Here is a 6377-nt window from a genome sequence, read left to right as displayed (position 1 = left end):
CGCTGACAGGTGACAGCTGATGGAGAAAGGAGGCCATTGGAGCTGCCTTCTAGCAGAGATGACGGAGAGATCCTGCTTCTCCCCTCTCGCTCCATCTGCTACAGCCTGATGGATCAGTAGAAAAAAGACAGTCAAGGAACTGAGAAATTGCACAAAACAAATGAAATAAAATCCCCGAAACGAGAAGTAATTGACTATAAATATTATCTTGCAGAAACCAACTAAAGAATAAAAATCAATATGAATCAAAAAGCTTAAGGGAAAAAATTTGAAAAACCTAAAATAGAACAAAGCCTTAACGGGATGCCGGCTACAAACCTCATTTCACTGAACTTTTCAGTTTCCTCAGAAGGAAATAGAAAAATCATAAACTTTATATGACCAAAATTCAAACAAGGGTAGAACCCCCCAAATTCTGATGTATTATGATCCTAGCTCAACCTAGGTAAAGAAAAGTGCAGTAATAAAGGATTGAGGACTCAAAAGTACAATTTCTAATACTGAATTTACAAAAAAACAGGTTCGAAAACCTAAACAGCAAGTTTTAAACAAAGCTCGACTTGAAGAAAGCAAAGCGCAATAATGGAGGGTTGAGGACTCAGCGGTGAAAATTCTAGTGCTGCTTTTACAAAAAGGTTTAAAAACCTAAGTGGCACAAATTCAAGGAAAAGAATACAAGATAAAGCTGTTTTAGATTTTAAACAAACTCAAGAACAGGGCTGAAACGCTCCCATGGTCTAGCTGTTATTGCCGATGTTAAAGACTGCTGGCAGGTGACAGCTGATGGAGAAAGGAGGCCATTGGAGCTGCCTTCTAGCGGAGATGATGGAGCGATCCTGCTTCTCCCCTCTCGCTCCATCTGCTACAGCCTGATGGATCGGCTGCTCCTTAACGGGAGGGTCACTTTTTCCTGCCCCCTACATATCTTCATAGGGGACCTTCTGAGGACTGCAAGACAGGGGTGGGCGGGGCCAGAGGCCACAAAAGTGGGTGGGACCACAGTGGCGAGTCTCAACTTTTTCATGCGAGGTTTTCTATTGATTTTGTGAAAGTGACAGTGGCGTGAGAGCTCTTTGTGAACTAATATTTTTGCTCCCCACCCCTGCCTTGTATAACAGTGCCTAATTTTTCTGATTGTTCTAGCTTTCGGCAAACATTCTTTTTTCTTTTTTAATTGACCCACACGCCTTAAAGAACAGATCTAATCATCACAGCCTTGTTCTCTGTCAGTGAGCTAGCAAATCACCGAGCAACACCACTCCCCAAAAGCAAGATATATTAAAAATTCATTTCAGATAATGTATGGATATAATTGAAGGGGGGGGGGGAGATTTGATCTGAAGCACAATCTGTTCCAAAATTAATCTGGAGTCAAAGAACTGGTTTTGTGGTGATCCGAGGTGTGCGGCGGGTTAATTGATTTGAATGGAGGTCTCGGTTGTCTTGCCACCTGTCGCTTTTTAATCCTGAAATTTGCACCTATACCTACCAACCAGCGTTTGTACCTTTTTGCATCCCAGATATTTCAACCGCTTTGCCCCTTCCTGTTTAAATCTTGTGATTTACCGCAAAGGGAAGGGGGGCAGTTTTGCATGGAGGGATAAAAGCTCGGTCACTTTCTGTGGAAGCCTCGATGCAAATGGAAATGATTGCAGAAAAAAACCCTTCCATAAGAAAGCAAAGGAGCTGTCCAAGGATGCAAATTGAGGATGCAAATTCATGTTCCCCTTCTCTGGATTCAGAAGTCTGGAGTTGGTACTATGCCAATCCTGTGCGCAGCCTGGGAGCCATTCTGGACTCACAGCTGTCCATGGAGGCGCAGGTCAATTATGTGTCCAGGGCAGCTATCTACCAGCTCCATCTGGTACCCAGGCTGAGACCCTACCTGCCTGCGGACTGTCTTGCCAGAGTGGTGCATGCTCTGGTTATCTCCCGCTTGGACTACTGCAAAGCGCTCTATGTGGGGCTACCTTTGAAGGTGACCCGGAAACTACAACTAATCCAGAATGCGGCAGCTAGACTGGTGACTGGGAGCGGCCGCCGAGACCACATAACACCGGTCTTGAAAGACCTACACTGGTTCCCAGTACATTTCCAAGCACAATTCAAAGTGTCGGTGATGACCTTTAAAGCCCTAAATGGCCTCGGTCCAGTATACCATTAGCTAAAGTGGTGTCTCAGGTTAAGAACAGTTTCAGGTTAAGAACGGACCTCCGGAACGAATTAAGTACTTAACCCGAGGTACCACTGTATTGTGTTGGAAGCCGCCCAGAGTGGCTGGGGAAACCCAGCCAGATGGGCGGGGTATAAATAAATAAGCATGAGTCTCCAGGTGTTCGAAAAACCAGTAAGGTGGGATGAATCATCATAGTAAGGGGCTCAGTGACAGAGTCTGTGTCTTGTAAGCAGAAGGCCGCAGACTGAAATCTTCGACCGCTTCTGCCAGTCAGATCAGACAGTGCTGGGCTAGATGGACCCAATGGTCTGACTCAGCACACGACAGCTGCCTATGAACCCACGACCGAAAGCTGCATCCCTTTTTGCAAGCGGCAAGCAAGACTTCCTTCCACGCCACTTCCCTCACGGCCTGGCACTCGGCCTCCATGCCAGGGCGTGGCGCCTCGGGGCAAAGGGAGTAGCTCCACCATGAGGAGATGACTCAGCCTTGCAAAACTTTGGGCAGCAGAGACTGGAGGAATCGCTCAGAGGAACACACACACACACACACTGTAATCGCAGCGCCCATCCCAGCTGCCTGGGGCCTGGCCTGCCGGGGGGGGGGGGGGGGAGGAAATCAAGCAAAGCAGCTGCCATCTGGAAAGAGGCAGAAAACTGGACCTGAAACTCACAAGCTTCAGAAGCTCTGAATGGATTTCCTGCCCGGCCAGGAAAAACTGAAAGCAGCTTTCTTTGCAAAGGTCCTGCCGGAGGGAAGACTACACAGATTCCTCTGTCCCTTCCACCCGATAAAGAGACAGGGAGCTGTTTTCCATTCAAGGGCCGGGTTTCTCCCAAAGATACATTCCAGGGGCCACCTGCCAGTGGCGGATGGATCCAGGGGCAAAGGCTGTAAATGTTGCTTATGTTTCTACCTGCACCTTTCTGCCCTCTGTCCGTCCACGCAAGAGGCACGGTCAGAGTTCAAGGACACGTCCCAGCAAGGCAGAGATACTTGAGGAGGGTGATGAGGAAGACCACTAAGGGGGGAGTGGCCTGGGAAGAGTCCCGAGGGCCAGGCAGAGAGGTCTCGGCCCCCTCCAACACCCGCCCCCTTGGGCCTGAGCTCCCCTATCCTTGTCTTAGTAGATGAGGAGGAAGCTTAATTTAATTTTACTTGACTTTCTTCATCTGGGTTCTGAGTCCCTGTCCCAGCTTAAGGTAAAGGGAACCCTGACCATTAGGTCCAGTCGTGGCCGGCTCTGGGATTGCGGCGCTCATCTCACTTTACTGGCTGAGGGAGCCGGCGTACAGCTTCCGGGTCATGTGGCCATCATGACTAAGCCGCTTCTGGCAAACCAGAGCAGCACACGGAAACACCATTTACCTTCCTGCTGCAGCGGTACCAGCGCTGGGCCGCTCCGTAAGTCAAAGCTGCAATTTTATGCCTTTAGAATCTTTTGCCATTCAAAGCTACATTTTTTATGCAGCTTAAACAAATCGATACTTGCTTCTTCTCAAGAGCGCAGTTTAGGGCCGGAGTGTATTTTACCCCTGGATCAAGGCTGCCTGCACAAACTTGCAGACCTTAGTTCTCTGAGCTGCGCACGTGACACAGGCAGCTAGCCATTTATTTAGCTGCACACGCAGGCACACAACCCCTTTTGTCTTCTTGTCACACTCTGTCCCGTGCCCGGCTCTCGAATCCTCTCTGCCTTTCCCGTCGCCCAGCACATCTGAATAAGCCCCTGCATTGTCCGATGGCCAGTCACCCGTAAAACAGGCCCCGATTTCAGCAGCAAAGACCGGTGACTCCCGAAACAAGCAACCTCAGCCTGGTGGGAAACCACCCACCATCTGGAACCTTGTCTGAACCCTGCTCAGAGTAGACCTACTAGGGGCAATGGGCACGACAAAATCAAGTTGGCGAGGCTCATTTGACAACAGGCGAGAAGCCGAGCTTTCAGTGTGGGTCGGCACGGTCCTGCGGAACTCTCTGCCACTAGAGATTTCTGTGCCAGCTTTTAAATACCTGCTGGAAACTTTTTCTATTCTGCAACTTCGTTCTGCCCGTTAAGAACGCATTCCTTCTACAAATGGTGAATTAATGCCTGTTTTTATGGTTTTCATACTGCACGGATTGTACATTTTATTGCTGTAAAGAGCTTTTATATATATATATATATATATATATATATAATCCCCAAATGGCATTATGGATTATTTATATAAATAAATAAATAAATAAATAAATAAATAAATAAATAAATAATCAGCTGTTTGGTCTACTCTGAGTAAGAACATAAGGAGTAAGAGACCTGCTGGATCAGGGACTATCTAGTCCAACATCCTGTTCTCACGATGGCTAACCAGAAGCCGCTACGAAAAAGCCCGTAAGCTGGATCCGAGTTCAAGAGCAGCCTTTGACAATAAAATTATGATGATAGTGATTATCTGGTAGGACTTAGTGAGGAAGAGGGTTGGATGAATCTTTTAATTTTGTTTTTTCTCAGTTTCTCATCCCCTCCCTGCATTCTGGTCTTTTCTCCACATTTCCACATCTGTCAACTGTTATTATTATTTCTGCTGCTGCTGCTATTATTATTAATAATAATAACCAATCCTCATGAAAATTCACCATCGTCTCAGTGCCTCTTCCTCCTGAAAACTCGTGGTGTATTGTTTTGCTTTTTTGCCATTTGTGTGCAGTTTTCCTTAAGATGTACATTATTCCAGTAACATTTCCCCTAAAACAATGGATTCTTCTGCGTCCTTTTCACTGGCAAGCCCATTTTTTTATGCACAAGTAACGTTACCCAAGGGACGCAGGTGGCGCTGTGGGTTAAACCACAGAGCCTAGGACTTGCCGATCAGAAGGTTGGCGGTTTGAATCCCCGCAACGGGGTGAGCTCCCATTGCTCGGTCCCTGCTCCTGCCAATCTAGCAGTTTGAAAGCACATCAAAGTGCAAGTAGATAAATAGGTACCACTCCGGCAGGAAGGTAAACGGCGTTTCCGTGCGCTGCTCTGGTTCGCCACATGACCCGGAAGCTGTACGCCGGCTCCCTTGGCCAATAAAGCGAGATGAGCGCCGCAACCCCAGAGTCAGCCACGACTGGACCTAATGGTCAGGGGTCCCTTTACCTTTAACGTTACCCAGATACTGTATATGCATTTTTGTACGCATGATGGGGCGTGGCAAAATTCGAGTAACTGAAATCTTCGGAGGGCGGCTGCTTTTTAGTTTGCCTAGGGTTTCAGAAAGCACAAATTAGGTAAAATTGCCTTTAAATGTGCACCTCATCCACATTCACCCCCCACCTTCTCTCCCCAGACATTGTTAGACGCTGACTCCCAGCAGCTGCAAACTCTTCAGTCCCTTGATGTTTGAAGATTTCAGTTCGTCTAATCCATAAAATAACTTCTCAGGGCTAAGAGGAAACAAACCTGCGGCTTTTTCTTATTTCCTTACATCTGTCACGCATGCATGCAAATTTATGGGCGCGTTCCCATTTCTCATTTACGGTCTTAAATCAGGCCAGCCAGATCTTGTATTTGGGGTCAGGAAATGGGCAGCCAAACGGCAATTAGAAAATAATTGATCCAGGGGCTGAAGCTGGGGAAAAGTTCGCCTCCGCTGCATTTGAATGCTAACAGCGTGATCCTCTAACGTTTACTCACAAGGAAGCCCCACCAAGTTCAGTTGGGGCTCAAGTGTGTTTATGGGATGCCTTTCCCCAAGCTGGTGCCTTCCAACTGTTTTCAACTACAGCTCAGTCGGTAGAGCATGAGACTCTATAACTGTTTAAGGTGGTAACATAGGGATTGAGGTCTCTGGTATGAACAAGGTCTTGCCTTTGCTTTCTTAGAACTTCGGCCACCATGGCCAAGAGGATTCGTGTATCTCCTCATCCACACACACACACACACACACACACACACACACACGTGTATCCCCGCAAGCATGTTCCTCAGTTCTCTCAGAGTCACCATCCCAATCGGCAGCGTGTCTCTTCCCTCTGCACAGGTAAAGGGACCCCTGACCATTAGGTCCAGTCGTGGCTGACTCTGGGGTTGCGGCGCTCATCTCGCTTTACTGGCTGAGGGAGCCAGCGTACAGCTTCCGGGTCATGTGGCCAGCATGACTAAGCCACTTCTGGCGAACCAGAGCAGCGCACGGAAACACCGTTTACCTTCCTGCCGGAGTGGTACCTATTTATC

The sequence above is a fragment of the Podarcis erhardii genome (assembly GCF_964252035.2).
Source record: "Podarcis erhardii genome assembly, chromosome: 15".
In the NCBI taxonomy this organism is placed as follows: domain Eukaryota; kingdom Metazoa; phylum Chordata; class Lepidosauria; order Squamata; family Lacertidae; genus Podarcis; species Podarcis erhardii.
This window is presented reverse-complemented; position numbering follows the sequence as displayed.